This window comes from Molossus molossus, unplaced genomic scaffold (genome assembly GCF_014108415.1).
Source record: "Molossus molossus isolate mMolMol1 unplaced genomic scaffold, mMolMol1.p scaffold_m16_p_1, whole genome shotgun sequence".
Classification (NCBI taxonomy): Eukaryota; Metazoa; Chordata; class Mammalia; order Chiroptera; family Molossidae; genus Molossus; species Molossus molossus.
In genome coordinates, this window is record NW_023425344.1 from 171,128,347 (window position 1) to 171,147,924 (window position 19,578).

Sequence of the window (19,578 nt, forward strand, 5' to 3'; positions counted from 1 at the left end):
TCCTAGAATGAGTATATTGAAGTCTTTTGTCAATTTGGAAATTCTTCAGCAGTTAACTCTTCAAATAATTGCTCACCTCATTCTCTTCTTCTCCTTCTAGAACTCTGGCTAAACCCATGCTGAATATTCTTACTATATCTTCTGTGTCTTTTACCTTCTCATATTTATTTTCCCTTTTGTTCCCCTTTCTCCATACTGCATTCTGGATCATTTCTCTTGTATCTTCAGGTTCACTGAGTCTTAAGGTATGTCTAATTTACACTTAAAATCTTGTTGGGTTTTAAGTTTTTATTTATAAATGTTACTTATAAAACATTTTTATTTACAAAATAGAAATGTATTTATTAAAAACTTTAAATAAGTTTTATTTAAAATAAAACCAAAATATTTAAAATCACAATAAAATTCTATTTGGTTCTTTTTTAAAATTAAAACTTGCTATGTTACTTTTTGTGGTTTCCAATTCTCTATAGAGATGATCTTTTGTGTCTTCAATCACAGTCATCATAATTGTTTTATAGTCTTATTTTATAGTCCATGCCCCATAATTCCAATAAAGTCTTTATGAGTCTATTTTTGTTGTTTGTTATCTATGCTGATTCTTGTTCATTTAATCTAGTTTCCTTGTGTAACTGATTATCATCAAGAATATGATATACATTGTATTTTGAAAATCACTTATGGAAATTTTTTAAGCCTATGATGAAGGTATTTTACTTAAGAGTAGACTTATATTTGTTTCTGTCTAGCACATGGAGGCACTGTCGATTCAGAATTACTTTAACCCAAGTCCGAGGCTTGAGATTCATTGACCCAGGCAATTTGAATACAGTAGTAAATACTCCAGGGCTCTAGCGTCCCAGTATCTTCGAGGAAAGGGTCTCCTTTAGACTTTCTATCATGTACAGGTCCTGGGTCTTGCTTCCTGCCTCACTTTCACTGCAAGTCTATCATTATAAAGAGTCTGCTTTTTGTCAATCAGAAAATTCCCTCAGGGAAGAACAGCTTCCACATTTGGATTCCCATTTCTCTTTCACCTTGAGACTGGTAATTCCATACTGTCTATTCATATGCTTTAAGAATATATTTTAAATCCAGATATGTTATTTATTTTCACTGAGAATTGATCCATCTAAGTTAGCCTAACACTACCAGAACCATTAAGTCAACCTAACATTTTTAATATTTTTTTATAAATATTGAGAAACTGTCCTTAGAAAGGTTGTGCCTGTTCACACTTCTATTGGCAAGCTTAAGAATGTCACTTCTCCTTGTCCCTTAACTATGTTTTGTCACTTGTAGGGAAAATATTGTCCTATTAAAATACCAATGGCATTCTTCTCAGAACTAGAACAAATATTTCTAAAATTTATGTAGAACCACAAAAGACCCCAAAAGCCAAAGCAATCTTGAGAAAGAAGAACAAAGATGGAGGTATCACACTTACTGATTTCAAACTATACTACAAAGCTATAATAAGCAAATCAGCATGATACTGGCACAAAGACAGACACATAGATTAATGGAACAGAACAGAGATCCCAGAAATAAACACTCATTTATATAATCAATTAATCTATGACAAAGAAGGCAAGAATATACAATGGAGAAATCACTACCTCTTTAATAAGTGGTATTAGGAAAACTGGACAGATACATGCCAAAAAAAAAAAAAAAAAGGACTGGACCACTCTTACATCGTATACAAAAATACACTGAAAATGGATTAAAGACTTAAAGGTAAGAATTGACACCATGAAACTCCTAGAAGGAAACATAGGTAGTAAACTCTTCTTCTTTTTTTTTTTTTTTTATCCTCAACCTAAGACACTTTTGCATTTATCTTCAGTTAGAGCTGGGGGAGGGGGGAACATTAACATGAGAGAGACTCATCGATTGGTTGCCACCCACACAACCCCAACCAGGGTTGGGGACAAACTGCAACCAAGGTACGCACCCTTAGCGGGAACCAAACCCGGGACTCTCTGGTCCACAGGCCGACACTCTAACCGCTGAGCCAAACAGGCCAGGGTGGTAGTAAACTCTTTGAAACTGGTCTTAGCAGTATCTTTTTGGATATGTCACCTTGGGCAAGGGAAACAAAAGCAAAAATAAACAGACTACATCAAATTAAAAAGCACAGCAAAAAAACAAATCAGCAGCAAAACAAGATAACTTATGAATAGGAAAATATATTTGCAGATGCTATATCTGATAAGGGATCAAAATAAAAAATACACAACTCAATATCAAAAAACAAACAATCTGACTACAAAATGGACAGAGGACATTAATAGACATTTCTCCAAAGAAGACATACAGATGGCCAATAGACATATGAAAAGATGTTCAACATGTCTAATTATCAGGGAAATGTAAATCAAAACCACATAAGATCCCACCTCACACCTTTCATGGCTACTATCAAAAAGTCAACAATTAACAAATTTTGGCAAGAATGTGCAGAAAAGGGAACCTTCATGTACTGTTAGTGGGATTGTAAATTGATGCAGCCACTATCAAAAGCAATATGGAGATTCCTCAAAAATTAAAACTAGAGCCCTGGCCAATTTGGCTCAATGGTTGGAGCATCAGTCCGCGGACTGAAGGGTTGTGCGTTCAATTCCTGGTCAAGTACCTGGGTTGCAAGTTCGATCCCCATCCTGGGGCAGGGGTTGTGTGAGAGGCAACCAGTTCATGTGTCTCTCTCACATCGATGTTCCTCTTTTTCTCTCTCCCTCTCTTCCTTCTACTCTCTCTAGAAATCTATGGAAACGGATCCTCGGGTGAGGATTAACAAAAATTAAATTAAATTAAAACTGGAACTACCATATGATCCAGCGATTTCAATTCTGAATATTTATCTGAAGGAAGTAAAAACAAATTCAAAAAGATATGCGTACCACTATGTTCATTGCAGCATTACTAGTAAAAGCCAAGGTATGAAAGCAACCTAGCCATCCACCAATAGATGAATTGACAAAGAAGATGAGCATATACACAATGGAATATAACTCAGCAATAAAAAATAATAAAATCTTGCTATTTGCAGCGATGTGGATGGGACTAAAGGGTATTATGTTAAGTGAAATGAGTCAGACAGAGAAAGATAAATACTATATGATTTCACTTATATGTGGAATCTAAAAACAAACAAAAAAATGAACAAATAAAAACAGAGTCATAGAAACAGAGAACAAACTGATGGTTGCCAGAGAGAAGGCAGATGGAGGATGAATGAAAAAGGTAAAGGGGAATAACTGGTATAAACTTTCCAGTTATAAAATAAATAAGCCACTGACATGTCGTACACAGTACAGGGAATATCATCAATAATACTGTAATAACTTTGCACATGATGGGTGGTTACTAGACTTAGTGTGGTGATTACATTGTAAGGTGTATAAATGTTGAATCATGTTGTACACCTGAAAATAATATATTATTATATGCCAACTATACTTTAATAAAAAGTTGGGGTTTTTTTTTAAGAAAAATATTTCCCACTTAACAAACCTCAGAGGGAAGGGGGACACGGGGGGCAGGAAGAGATAAACCAAAGAACTTATATGCATATGTGTACAACCAATGGACACACAACAGTGTGAAGGCGGGGGGAAGAGGGGCTCAATGGGGGAAAAAAGGAAAGACATATGTAATACTTTCAACAGCGAAGATAAAGTTAAAAAAATTTTTTCCACTTAAGTAAAACTTGGTTGTTTGTTAAAATAAATTTGTACTTATTTAATTACTAATGGAGTTTAACATCTTGTAATCTGTTTATTTAAATTATATTTCACTTTTTATAATTTAATCTATTTAAAATTCCTACCTGGTTGTTATTTTTCTTAGATCCTTTGGCTATTATAAAGCTGGTACCCACCAGAAAAGTTTTATCCATTTTTAATACATAAAGTATTTTAATACTTTAAATACTAAAATATTTTAAATATTATTTTAATATTTAAAGTACTAAATTCTTCCATATGAATTAGCAACTAGCCACTACCTTTGCAAATGTTCCCCCCCTTAACTCCCCCAGTCACTCCAGCCTGTCCCAAATACCACCCACCTCCCCATTATTTACCAACTAAAGACTTAAGGTCCAAAATAACAAGAAGTCTTTAGGGCCCTACTCTAGTTCTATGACCAACATCAGTCCTGACTGATTAACAGCCATGCCATAGATATTGTTAAATATTTTCATGTAGCCCATGTGCATATATATTGAAAGCGTTTTTTCCATTTGACAATAAGACTTTAAAACACATCACACTGGGTTCCTTTTTCCCTCCATATCCTTATTTATAAATAGTTGTTGTTTCTCTCAAAGTTATTACCATTACTATAGCTATTTTCTCTTCAATGATCTCTCAGCTCTTAAAAATCTATAAAGGAATTTATGCACAAATCTGTGTAATATTTTCATTGAATTTTACTGTGTTTTGGAAACCTATCAACTTATGATTATATAGTTCAATGCTTTTGGCAGACACCACAAATTCAAATTTTTATAAATATCAGTAGAGGCCAAAATAAACTAATAGTTCACTTTGGACAAGTAATAAAGTGTTTTGAACTAGTTTTTATTTATGATACATCACCTTCTGAAGAAAGAATAAACTAATTTTTGTGGACTAAATAATTTTGATACTTGCTTACAATATTGATCTATAAAGATACTCAGTCTTTTGTGGTCCTCTGCCAAGTACATCAATGAGATATTATGATCCATTTTTTATGATCACTCTGTTTTAAATCTGATAACCACACCATCGCACTGTTATCCAGGCTACATCTTCCCAGCATTTCAATTATCTTAATCTCATGCAGACCCACATCAAAAGCTTTTATAAACATTTAGATATATTGTATGCCCATGGAGTTTTCTTTATCCACAAACTTGTTGAGTAATTTTATAAGGCCAAATAAATCAGATTTGCCTGGCATAATCTGTCTTCATAAACAAACGCTGTCCGCGCCCATCGCATCGTTATCTACATGATTTCAGATCAATTTGGTTCCCTCTAACTTGGGCAGTTGCATTCTGCCAGCCCCAAACTCCCTCTGTTTTTCAATTGGAGACATTATTCTTCCTTTCACTTAACAAAGTGTTCTGTAAAGCAAGCAGGCAAGTATCTGAACCAATAAAGCCTATTTTCCTGAAGATTTGTGTCTGATAAGCTAACTGAAACTATGTATTATGTCCATGTCATAGCTTTCACTACCGGCATTATTCCCTAATTCATTGTACTAGATGCCATAAGTAATATTTTATGTTGCATCATTTGGAGATGTAGGCAAAACAAAGAATGTCTTCCTTTTGTGTGTACTTATAGTATATACTAACACGAGACTCCCTGCTACATAATTAGATTTAGTTGAAATTGGGCTTTATATCAGAAGTTAATAATGTGATACACTGGATGTAAGATGATTTCATTGAAAAACTTGTTACATATAATACTAAGGCAGAATGATCATTGTGCTTTATCCAAGAAAAATTATAGTTCTGTATTTCAAGGTAAATGAACAAGCTATTCATTACTTACCATGTTATTACATAAAATGTGTAAATTTGTTGATGCTATTTATCTTACATTTATATGATACCCTTTGAAATCTGTGGCTTATCTCTATAATGACATTCACCTGAAACTACAGCTGAACCTTGAACAAGGTGTTTGGGGCGCCCACCCCTGCTCAGTCAAAACTCTAAACATCCACGAATAACTTTTGTCTCTCTAGTTAGCCTTTTGACACCTGCATGTTCAACCAACCTCAGATCAAAAATAGTATTTTCAATCCATTACTGGGAATGTAAAAATACTGTGTTTTGTTTTGTTTTTATCCTCACCCGAGGATATTTTTCCATTTTTTGTACAGATAGAGTGGGAGGGAGAGAGAGGAACAGAGAGAGAGAGAGAAACATCGATGTGAAGGAACACATCGAGTGGCTGCCACCCGCACGACCAACCAGGGCCGGGGACAAACTGCAACCGAGGTACGTGCCCTTAGCGGGAACCGAACCCGGGTCTCTCCGGACCGCAGGCCGACGCTTTAACCGCTGAGCCAAACTGGCCAGGGCATACTGTGTTTCTTTTTTATCCGCAGTTGGTTAAATCCTCAAATGCAAACCCATGGATAGGAAGGGTCGACCGTATTTTTTTTTTTTTTTTTTTAATTTCTTTTTTTTATCCTCACCCGAGGACATTTTTCCATTTTTTGCTCAGGTAGAGTGGGAGGGAGAGAGAGGAACAGAGAGAGAAACATTGATGTGAAAGGGACACATCGAGTGGCTGCCTCCCGCACAACCGACCAGGGCCGGGGCAAACTGCAACCGAGGTACGCGCCCTTAGCGGGAACCGAACCCGGGTCTCTCAGGACCGCAGGCCGACGCTCTAACCGCTGAGCCAAACCGGCCAGGGCCGTATTTTTTTTTTTTTAATTCGCATATGGACCTGCGCAATTCAGATCCTTGTGTTCAAGGCTCAACTGTATATGTTAATTTGGAGTTAACTAAAGGAGACGCCAGGGTAGCTAATGCCCTTAATGGACTTGTAGAGCCTGTTTCCAGGAACAGAGATGAACATGCTTCCATCTCCCTTGGTGTTCCATTATCCTCATTTCAACCAGGTTCAGTTTGAACTGATAGGTACAATTGTTTGCTTAAAACAAATAAACCTAGATTCCAAAATTCAGTCAAAACTCCCAAGGAATAACTCACCCTCTGAAAGGATGTATGTGTCATTTTTTTTGCTTTTCACCATTTTGATCAGCATTTGCACCAAACCCACACAGCCCAAGAAATGAGTCATTTGGAAGAAGATACGAAAGGCAGTGTGGACAGAATAGTTACTCAGTAAAAGTATTTTCTTTACTAACATGGTATAGTTCAAGTGTTGCTATTCAATGATGAATTAATAAAAACCCACAAGAAACATGAAAAGAGACTAAATATGTATGACATGAAATCATTATATTCTTGAATCGTCATTGTTCTTATTGGTAAGTTGGTTTTCTTCTTTCTTTTTTAACCTAAGAACATCATCACTTATGAGATCAATCATAGTAACATGTTTCTTGGTTTTTTATTTTCTATTACTTAACTATCAACCACGCTTACTTAATGAAAGACAAGTACTGTGTGTGTGTGTGTGTGTGTGTGTGTGTGTGTTGAAAATGACTTTTAAAGATGACAGTATTATTGTGAGAGAACAGGACAGACCATCTCAGGGTTGGTTACATTTCCTTTACATCCTTTATATTTCTCTAGGGACCTTTCATAGAGATAATTAGAATACTGGCCTGGTTGCTATTGTCTGACAGTTTCCTGTCTTTAATAAAACCTTTTCCTGCCTTACTACATTGTAACTACAATGTCGATACATTAGGACTGTTATGCTCTCCAATAAAGTAGATTTTCCCAAAGGCTTATTTGTTGTTAATTTTTTTGCTAGGGAGAAAGGGTTGTTAAAAGAGGGTGAACTTTAGCATTCTCAACCAGATTCCTCATCTGAACTACAGTACACAGAAAAAGTACCTGACTATTTTCTCAGTTCTCCCAAGATAGGACATAGGCACTGTCATTCTAGATGCACAGGAGAAAAGTTAATTTATTACATACAATGGCTGCCTTAGAGCATTAGGGCTTAATTATTCCCTAAACCCATTGAGAAAGGCTTACAGCTTTATTTAAATATAATTCCTTAAACAGCACATTGCAACTTTAAAATATACTTGAAAGTCAGATGTAAGCAGCTTTAATAATTCCACTCTATTATAAAGAGATTGATTTGCTCCTCAAAAAGTTTAATTGTGATTAATACTTTGATACTAGTTTCACAATGAAAACATCGTCGCATCAAATCTCTTATGGAATAAGAATCAGGGTGCTAGTTAATTAAAACAAGAGTCACATAGTATATTCATTAGCACTAACTGCTTGAAAAGTCCTAACTTGGTGTCAATATCAAAGATTTTATTCCTAGTTTGGTCAGAAACATATTGATAGACAATCTAACTTTATAAATGTTTCAACTTCAAACACTCCATTGAAAAAATCTAAAAACCTGGGGACTGGGTGAGAAGGTTGAAGGGATTAAGCAAAGATAAAAAAGAAAGACTCATGGACACAGAGAGCAGTATGGTGATTGCCAGAGGGAAGGGGGTGGGGAACATAGAAGAAGGTAGCAGAAGGTGCGGGGGAGAGTGATGGAAGGAGACTTGACTTGGGGGGGGGTGAACACGCAGTTCAAAATACAGATGATGTATTGTAGAATTGTACACCTGAAACCTATATAATTTTATGAACCAATGTCACCCCAATAAATTCAATTTAAAAATTATACACACACATCAATAACTATGAGAACTGCCTTTCTCACTGGGAAGGTTGATATCTAAAGTCCTTACATAAAGGAACTCAATATGTATATATGTTTTATTTTTTTTTTATATAAATGAGAAACTAGGAGTGCATTGTTTATTTTTACTGAGCCTGGGCAGAACCCCTTAAAGAAAATTCCAAAATGAAAGAGAACACAGAAAAGCAGTATATAGAAAATCAAGGAAAGAAAGGAAAAGAAATACGTGAACAAATAACACAGTGGAACTAGAACACATTAGATATCCATTAGTATATTTTAAGAAAATTCACAATGCCCACAAGTATTTATATTTCAACTGAGAACGTTTATATAGATATATTTAATTGATTGATTGATTGATTGATTGATAGATATACAACTATGAACATATTTCGGACAATTATGTGTGAAATCCTCATCATGACCATTTTCACTGAACAACTCTACTGTGAGTGGAGGATTTTCTGAAACTGAAATTGCTATTTGCACGGTGTGATGCATGAAGCAATTCAAGGCTTTCATTCCACTTCACTGGAAATGAAGATTCACTATATTAACGTTCTCTAGACACTTATGTGGTGTGAAATTATGCCCCTCAATTACAAATTCTTCCAGCCTTCTCTCTCTTTGCTTCCCTATTTTCAAGTCTCATTTCAAATACTCTACAAAATATTTGGCCTCACTCGGCATAAAAGAAGCAAACCTCTGTTCCTTCTTTTCCCCACCTTTACAGGGAGATAATAACACTTGCCTCACTCAGAGAGATTCTGTGAGGCATACATTCTGTAAAGCACTTTGAAAACCTTAGCGATGAGGGCTAATGGAGATAAAAACTGTATTGTCATTTATTCTAGTTCTTCTCAAGTTGGCCATTTTCTTTTGTTTGTTTGGATGTTAAGAAGAAACATTGTTTTGTTATTGACTATTGATTCTTAGCTTTATTTCCTTCAAATTCTTTCCATGCCTATTTCTTTGTGACCTCTTCTGGCTTCATTACCATAGACTCAAGGATTGCTTCCAGGAACCCGCACAGACGAACTCAAGTGATGTGTTTTATAGCAAAAGCATCATATATGGTCTAACATTACAACCAGGGACCCTCCCAAATACAATTCATAACTTAAGGCTTTATAATGGCGTTACGGGATGAACACTATTACCACTATAGGACCTTATATTCAGGATCTCTATTTACCAATCCTATATGTGTATTAATTAAATAAATTCTCTCTTATTACATTACGAACACCCCGAGGGAAGCACGTGGGTCTGTCTGCAAAGTACCCAGCACAGTTCTCTACTCATAGTAATTATTTAATAAATGACTGAAAGTAATTACAACTAAACATAACACTTCCTAAGCTAGCTATACCACAGATGTCTTTGGAGCCAAATCGGACTGAGCCAGGAGGTGCTGCTACCCATTATTTCCAAACTCAGAGCAATCCAGGTGTTGAGAACAGCTTGAAAAAGCTCTAGGAATTAACCTGGATATTTGTTTGTTTGTTTGTTTGTTTGTTTGTTTTATGTATCTGCAAGCCAAATGCTGACTGAACTCTTGACTCTAGAGCTGCATTGTAAGATTTAAAGATATGAGCCCTTGTCTCTCTACTATAAAACCATTTCTTCAGAAAAGTACTCATAGAATGAATAAAAACACACGATGAAAGAACACGGTAACAAGTGAATAGAGGAGGACTTCAAGTACACAATGAAAGGACGGTGTTGAGTAGATTAGTTTGCTTGAGAGACCTTAAAGTTGAACAGACACAAGTTTCTGTTGGGCTATGTGACCTGCCGGCTGTGTTACATTGAACCACCTCTCTGAAGCTGTTTTCTCATCCTCAAAATAATTTTTTCCTTGGAGAGCTGTGAAGATAGTTTGATTGTAAATAATACTAACATATGCCTGGAGCTCAGTAAATGGCATTAGCATTATTATGGGTAAAAAAAAAAAAACATGCCATGGAAAATTATAAAAATGAACAACTGAAGAGTCACTTTAACCAAAGCAATAATGAACACTAACCTACTGAAAAATAGCCCAGGAAAAGCCTAGTAGACTGAACAACAGGTAGTTTTCATCAGTGAGTAGGCAGGAAATCACAACTTTCTCTCTGTCCTATCTCACTCTTAGTTGGGTTCAGAGAATGAAACCTTTGGTAGAAGAATTACAAATCCAGAATATAAAACCACTGAGTTTGAATAGAATGACTTTCAATTTTCTCATAGGGTCGTGTCCTGCAAAGGATGAACTCTAGGTGCTACAAGCCCTTCGATTATCTAGCCAGTTTTAATTAAACAGGGGAAAAAGAAGTGCAATGAAGCAAGCATTTATCTAATTATAAAGTGTCCATTTCTTACTCCTGTAGGAATTAGGAATAATGTTTTCTTCCAGAGTTCTGGGAGAAGGGCGTTTCCCAGACGCAGATAAAGGGTACACAGTGACCCTGCCTCCTTTAAGAAAGTAAATTGGAGGAATACCAAAGAATACATTTTAGATGCAAACAGTTTTTCAGGCATCTCAGAAACATAGAATCACAAATTCTGGCAAATACAATCATAAATCTCAAGAGAAGTAGAGCATATAACTGCTTTCTTTCTCTCAACTGAAGAAACAAAGTCACAGAAAATTAAAGACACAGACATAGTTGGATAGATAGGTAGTAACAGATTGACAGATAGGAACTATTATTAGTGAAATCCCATCATTGGAGGGCTTCCAAGGGTGAAGAATATCAAACTTAATGCTTCAAAGGAGATTAAAAACATATTTGAAGTGACAGTTCCTGATCAATCAGTCAAATACATAGGTGAAGATTCCCCAGTGCAGAGAAATACTGAACCTATCTGAGCTAGTACAAATATTTACTGTTTCCAAACAGAAGCTTAGAATTCTAAGATTACATAACCCACTATAATAAGAGACAGGGCAACAAAGCACATAGTTCAAACAGTGATGCCATTTTTTATTATATGTATGTTAAGTAGCTGACAGTATGGACATTTCGAAGTAACTGTGACATGAGCTCAATGATTTTGGGAAGTCCTAAGTCAGGAGCACTAAGAGAGGCTTTTCTGCTAGTTACACTCTTAGTATGTTGCTAACATACTAAGAGGTCGGAGGTAGAAAAGAAGGATTTAGTTGGTAGACTATAATTAACGGTTATATTCTGGGCCAGCTCGTTTTTCTTTCCCTTTTTGTGAATGTGTGTAATGAGAGGAAATTGAGAAACAATTCTAGCCTGTTGTAAAAATAATCAACTTGTTAAGCCTGAAAATATATTGTGCAATTTGATATTTGAAAAGCACTTGGAGATACACTCAATTTTTTCCTCTCTGCAAAAAAGCAAAAACAGTATTCATAGATTTTTCTGTAATGCTTAATTCTGGAATAATAAAATTTTCATTCTCTAAATTACATCTCTTAATAAGTGAATTAAGCAAGTCAATGTGAATGTCCCCATTATCTTAGCTCTCTGATTTTCCTCAAAGTTTACAGTTTGGCACTTCACCTTCTACTGACTGACTATATTCTACCCTGTGTCGTTTCTCAACGCTACCGCTTTGATACCTTCTGAGTGTGTTTTGGTGGATTGAACATTACAAACTTGTGGTAGCTGCCATGACCCATATCTTTTACATGTTGTTATCATCCATAACATCTGAAACAGTTCAGTACTTACTGTATAGTCTTTGGTTTGAATTGAATAAGATGTCTAAAAAGAACTTGAAAGGTCCTTTGTCCATTTCTTTGTTTTCAATCTAGAGAGAGAAATTCAGTCCTTTGATTAAACTCCAGAACAAAATGGTCCCCACCACCTCTATAGGCAGTCCAGTTTAATATAAAAATTAAATAGGGGGATGGATGAGATAAACCAAAGAACTTATATGCATGTATGTGTAACCAATGGACATAGACACCTATGCTGGGGGCGGGGGGGGGGAGCGGGATCAGGAGGAGGGTGTCTAGCGGGGAAACGAAGAAACATCTGTAACAAAAATAAATTAATAAAAAAGATTCTTAAAAAATATACCACCTGGCTGGTGTGGCTCAGTGGTTGAGCGTGGACCCATGCATCAAGAAGTCAACAGTTTGATTCCCAGTCAGGGCACATGCCCAGGTTGTGGGCCAAATCTCCAGTGGGGGGCATGCAGGAGGCAGCCAGTCGATGTTCTCTCTCATCGATGTTTCTCTCTCTCTCTCTCCTTTCCTCTCTCTAAAATCAATAAAGAAAAAAGTATTTAAATATATATATTATAATATATTATTTTATATATTTTATAATATATAATTAAATATATATATTATATATTGTAAATATATATATATATAAAGTACCTACTGATAGGAAATTCTTTATATATGTGTAGATATAGATAGATAGGTAAGTAAGTGGATGGATAGGTGATAGATAGATAGATAGATAGATAGATAGATAGATAGATAGATGATAGATAGAAAAATCCTTATTTTTGTTTATCCAAAAAGCTGCAAATGGTATTTGCTGCATTAATATTATGTAGGAAATGTATTTTATAAGGTATCTTTCTACAAAATATCGGGGGATATCAATGAGATAATTAGTGAAGAAAAGGTGAAATATGTTCATGAATCTAGAAGGCAAGAACAACTATTGAGAATAACATTTTAATTCTTGGCATGAGATTTTAAAGCCCACTATACAAAGTTAATTTTTCTTTTAATATGTTTTTAGTATAACAATACCTTTTCACTCAAGGACTGTATACATCATAGTAAATCTTAAATGTTCTCACCACATAAAAAAAGGTAATTATGCAAGGTGACGGATGTGTTAACTGGCTTTACTGCAGTAATCACTTAACGATGTATATGTGTATCAAATAATTGCATTGTACACCTTAAACTTACAAAATGTTCTGTCAACAATAACTCCATAAAACGGGGAACAAAAGAACTGTGAACCTCAAAGTAAATGAAATGGGGTTCAAGGAGACTTCGAGTGACTTAAAACATGAAGATGCCCAGTGACTATAAATTACTAAACTTCTAGCAATTTGTCTCTTTTCCTGACATTGATTAAAATTTTATCATATATTAATTATTGTTTTAAGCAAAGGCCCCGAATTTCACTGAGTTCACCAACTCTAGCCGCCTAGAAATATGTTTTGCTATAAATTACTGGCACTGTTTCTGTTGATATTCAGCATAATCAAACATTTGTAAGCATGCTGTCTTTTCAATCTGTTCAGCTGATGCACTTTACCTGATCTTTCATTAAAGTAATCAAAACACTTGCTGTGTCGCATCTAATGAATGTTGCATGTATGATTAAGTGCTTTCATTCATATTGCAAGTTTGATTTAATGTAATCTGCCTTTCAGACAGCCATTAGCCTAGCTCCTACGTGAATTCGATTAATTGCCTGAATTCTTCCAGATGTCCATTAAGCATTACAGGAATTTCTATGTAGAAACAGCAGGGACTGTCTAGCACAGAACCAAACAATGAAATGTTATATTGCTGCCATGACTTACAAAAAGCTGGATTCATTTTCATTAATAAAACATCTGTACTCCTGCACAGCTATGCATTGAGATGCATTTATTTTATATGTTTATTTCTCTTATGACTGTAAATAGAAAGTTAAATAGAAGCACATTTACTGACATGAGGTAGGCCCAGGGTTTAGCAGATGCTGCTTGACAAAACAGCTCGATTTTTAAAGTTTACAGAAAGTCCTAAACAGGAAAAAAAATCGTAGACACCTGTTTGAAACAGAATTAAAGAATGTCTGAGATTTCAGCAATAGAAATAAAAGTATTAAAATGATGTCCGAGTCTTATTTTCAAAATGGTTTGTCCTACCTACTCCCAAACCACTGAATCTCCTTAAGAGAAAACGACAAATGTAGGATTCTATTTGGGATCTCTCATGTGGGGATGGCCTGATTGTTGTTTTAAGTAGCTTTCTTTTGGTTTTAGTTATATGCACATATGCATAACCAGTGGACATAAAAAACAATGCTGTGAGGGGGTCGGGATTGGGAGGAGGGTATCGGGGGGGTGGGGGGGACGGACACATCTGTAACCAAAATAAATTAATTAATAAAAAATAAATAAACAAATGTATGGGACAGTGGAAAAAATAGGAAAATGTTTTCTAAACTGCATAAAAAATAATAAAGAGCCAGAAAAGATGCAGCCTTGTGCAGCTCAGCACATTCCATCACTTAATAAACGCTACTTAGCAATCATTTGGGAGACTTACCACAACTACTGATTAAACCAAAGGTAAGTTTCCAATGAAGAGTATTAGACAGGGGCAAATACATATTCCCTGACTCAAAACATTCATCATAAATTTAAGAGAGTACCACAAAAATGACTTATTGTGTCTCTTTTACAAGAATCTACAAATTGATTTGACCACTTGAAGTTGAAAATTGTTCTTATGTCTACAACTTATGAAATAATTATTTTGTAACTATATATCATCCTTGCTATAAAGATATAATAGTGTTTGAGCTTTAAGACTAACATATCTTTTATTCTTTCTTCATACAATTAGACAAAATATGTAAACTTGGAGAGAAGAAAATGTCATTGTCTCATAATAAACTAGACATGCAAATCACTAATTGTAATACAAATTTTCTAAAATAATTGAACTTTAAATTTTTAAGTTTTACCTGAAATTCTTTCTCTATTAGTAGTTTCTGCTTCATTGGGCCTTCCTTTTTAAAAGCAACTCTTTATTACTTAAAAGTTTATTTTAATAACAAGCAAGTGAAGTTATATTAGCTGGAAGAGGGTATCTCTGAGGATCAGACTGTCAGTCATATGTGCTCCGTTAATGAGATGAGCCAGACCAGATTTCAGAGATGAAGCTGGATTGACAATATGTGCCTTGATCAGAGTTTGTTAGCAAGTTTTTAGAGGACAGAAAATGCTATAAAGGAAACTAGTTGATAGTCTTCCGAATGGCCTTGGTGCTAACATTCAGACTTCAAAATACCAAGTTTTAAAAACATGTGAGTCTACCTTCTTTTTCACAGTCATTCATCCAAACATTCATTGAACACCTACTATGGAAATGTCAAGACATAAAAGCCACAGTCCCTGAGCTCACAAGGGAAAGAATACATGTAAGTACATTGCATGACAAGAACATCACAAAGTTGTTCATGACAACATAAAAGTGGGAGTGTTCCCCCCGGTTCACTCGAGCTTCACCGAGGAGTTGACATTTGAGCTTCACCTTGCAAAGTGAGTAAGAGTAAGGACAGGAGAGCGATAGGGTGTCTCAGGCACCAAGAACAGTGCACACTGTCAGGGGAAGCATTTGCTCCCGCTCCCATGTTTTCCTTCATGTCAAGGGGTATCCATTAGAGTGACTTTCCTGGGCTCCATCCTTCCCCTCCTTCCCTCACTCCTCCCCAGGGGAAGAGGAATGACTTGATTTGACTAGTGAGTTAGGAATCAGAAACTTGGTGTTCTTCCGCTCAACCTGGTTTGCTCTTGTCCTTACTTAAGCTTACAAGTAATTTGGTTGTTCCTGAGAGAAAATTCTTTCTGGCACAGGGTGGGAAAGTTGTCTGATTTTGGAGTTCAGATTCAAGAACCCCTTATTTTCCACATCCAAGCCACATTTTCCAATCTAGCCATCATTAGTAATAAAAGTGATATTTTGCTTTTAAACTGCCTCCTTTTTTCTTCTTCTTCAGTTGATTTGGAACTCAGGCCAGGAATTGGGATGCTATTTATTGACTCCCCCGCACCCTAAAAAAATCAACCTTCAAGACATACTGTAGAGCAAAGGAAACTATAAACAAAATGAAAAGACAACCTACTGAATGGGAGAGGATATTTGCAAATGATATATCTGATAAGAAATTAATATCCAAAATGTATAAGGAACTGATACAGCTTAACACCAATAAAAATCCAATTAAAATGGGCAGAGGACTCAGTTGGTTGAAGCATCATCCCATACACCAAAGAGATTGTGGGTTTGATTCCCAGTCAGAACACATACCTAAGTTGTGGGGTTGATCTCTGGTTGGGGCACATATAAGAGGCAATTGATTGATGTTTCTCTCTCCCTTCCTTTCACTCTAAAAAAAAATCAGTAATACATATCCCCAGGTGAGGACTTAAAAAAAGGGGGCGGGGGCAGCAGACCTGAATAGACTATCTCCCAAGAGGACATATAAATAGATGGCCAACAGACATATGAAAAGGTGCTCACCATCACTAATAATCAGGGAAATGAAATAAACCACAATGAGATATCAGATTATACCTGCCAGCACAGCTATTATCAATAAATCAAGCCCTGGCCAGTTTGGCACAGCAGTTGGAGCATCGGCCTGCGGACCAGAGAGTCCTGGGTTCAGTTCCCGCTAGGGGCACGTACCAAAAATAAATAAATAAATAAATAAATAAATAAATAAATAAATAAATAAATAAATAACAAGTGCTGGAGAGGGTGTAGAGAAAAGGGAACCCTTATACATTGTTGGTGGGGTTGTAAATTGGTGCAGCCACTATGGAAAGTAGTGTAGAGATTCCTCAAAAAATTAAAAGTAGGCTGCTGTACAATCCAGCAATTCCACTCTGGGTATTTATCCAAAAACAGCAAAACAAAAACACTGATTCAAAAAGATATATGCACCCCTATCTATGTTCATTGCAGCATTACTAGTAATAGCCAAGATATTGAAGCAATCTTGATGTCCATCAATATATGAGCAGATAAAAAAGATGTTACACACACACACACACACACACACACAGAGGAATACTACTCAGCAAGAAAAAAGAATAAAATCTTGCCATTTGCAAAAATATGGATGGGTATTATGCTATGTGAAATAAGTCAAACAGAAGAAAACAAATACCATATGATCTCACTTATATGTTGAATCTTAAGAAGCAAAATAAATGAATAAACAAAACAGAAACAGACCCATAGATATAGAGAACAAGCTGATGGCTGCCAACAGGGAGAGGGTGGTGGGATGGGAATTTTAAAAAACCAATATAGCAAATAAAATAAAATAAATAATTAATAAATAAAAATTCGTATGTGCGATAACCCAAAAGTCCATCAACAGATGAATGGATAAGCAAAATGTGAGATATATATGTATCTATAGATAGATAGATAGATAGATAGATAGATAGATAGATAGATAGATAGATATAAAACTTTTTCTACAAATTTTTGTTCAGAAATGTCTAGTGGGGGGCCTAAAAACAAGACATGTATGAGCATAGAACCCTGAAAGCCAGAGTGTTGGAGCACAGAATGATAGAGCAGAGAGGTGAGAAAGGAGACTGAAAAAGTAAGGAGGCCATATTTTGAAAGCCACCAAGCCTTGACAAGAATTCATTAAAATACTTAGTTGCAATCATAAAAATGAAGATGTTATCTAGGAATCTGGCTAAAAGCTCTAGAAGAGCTTCATTATCTGTGATCCCAGATGTCTCAGGCAGTGACTCTCCAGCTGTTCTGCTTTAGAATCATCTGGAGACCTTAGTAAAATGCACATCTTGAGCCCCATCCTCAAAGATTCTGATTTAGTATGAGAGTACAGTAAACTATGTATGCTTAACAAGCCCCCAGGTGATTCTCATGCCAGGAATTTTACAGTTCTAGAAATTCAACTTTGTCATATACAAAGGTGTTCAGACTCATGTGAACGAAACTCTCAAGATATTTAAACATCACCCAGAATGCTGATTTATTTGTACTGAGAACTATAACTTTAAAAGTACTGGAGCTCTGTCCAGCCAGCTCAGTGGTTGAGCATCAATCCACGTACCAAGAGGTCGCCGGTTCGATTCCCGGTCCGACACATGCCCAGGTTGTGGGCTTGATCCCCAGTAGGGGGCATGCAGGAGGCAGCCAACCAATGTTCTCTCTCATTGATGTTTCTCTCTCTCTCTCTCCCTCTCTAAAATCAATAAAGGGAAAAAAATTTTAAGTACTGGAATTCTTGGGATGCTACAGAGCACATTCTTTCCCTGTAGAAAAATCCATATGGCAAGCCACACTATAACAGAAGGTTGCCTGATCACTTTGGACTCAGTAGTGGGAGTTAGTTGCATAATCTTTACTAATGACATCAAACTAGTCTGAAGCATCCGTCTCTACTGTAGAGGTAGGCTTGCAAAGGGAACTGGAAGCTGCCAGTCAGAATCCCCCTGCCCAGTGTCATGGTGAAGACATACTGACAAATTCTTACTCTTGATTTCTCCTTTGCTAGGTTTAAACATTCTTCAGGTGAGAGTTGATAAGGTTACAGATTTAGATATACTAAATAGATAATACAGTCACATTTTATTGAAAATGTGCTGCTGTAACCTTGACTCGAGTTGGAGTGCTGTCCATTTACAGAGTATTGTCTAGGGCTGAGTATTTCTACAAATGAATATAAGCTTCGTGACATCAAGAAACTTGACTTCCTGTTCACCATTTTATCCCAAGTGGTTAAAATAGGGCTTAACACAAAAGAGTAGTCAATAAATATGTTTAGATGAATGAATGATTAGTCTCATAAATGACATAACCATTTTTTCATTTTTATTCTCAAAATCTGGGGCTGTATCACTGTTGCCTCCTATGAATTAGTTCCACACATCAATAAAATGCCTAAAATAAAATCAGTTGCTTTTGTTACATTTTTGTGTTGGGGTGGTAGATGTTGTCAGAATCTGTTTTGATTGTCAGTACCAATCTCTGAGGAGTTTATGTTTTGTGAGTTCCCAGTTGGTTTAAGGAATAGGAAATCTCTGCTTGTTCATGAATAAAAGAGAAGAGAAACGGAGAATCCAAGATGGGGGGCAAAGTAGGTGATGTTACACTCACCTCCTCCCAGGACCAAACTGGAATTACAACTAAAATATAGAACAATCAACCTGAATAGAAAACTGAAGACTACCTGATCAGAAGTATTATAACCAAGGATTTACAGAAGAAGCCACATTGAGACTGGTAAGAAGGACGGAGATGTGGAAAGGGCTAGCCCTGCTCCCATGGACAATGGCTGAGATTCTGGAAGGATAGCTCAGCTGCAAAGTTTCCTCCTCAGGACCTAGGGTTCCAACTCTATACCAGGCTCCCCAGCCCAGAGGACCAAAGCTGAGAAGAAGCACCCACGTAACATCTGGCTATGAAAATCAGTGGCAATTATGTCTGCCAGGGAGAGATAGAGTCTGC

At 36.1% G+C, this 19,578-nt stretch overlaps 1 pseudogene; it reads left to right on the plus strand.

Moving 5' to 3' along the window:
- The first annotated feature begins 6,455 nt into the window (after positions 1–6,455).
- Positions 6,456–19,578, plus strand: part of LOC118618843 — a 48,272-nt pseudogene continuing 35,149 nt past the window's right edge.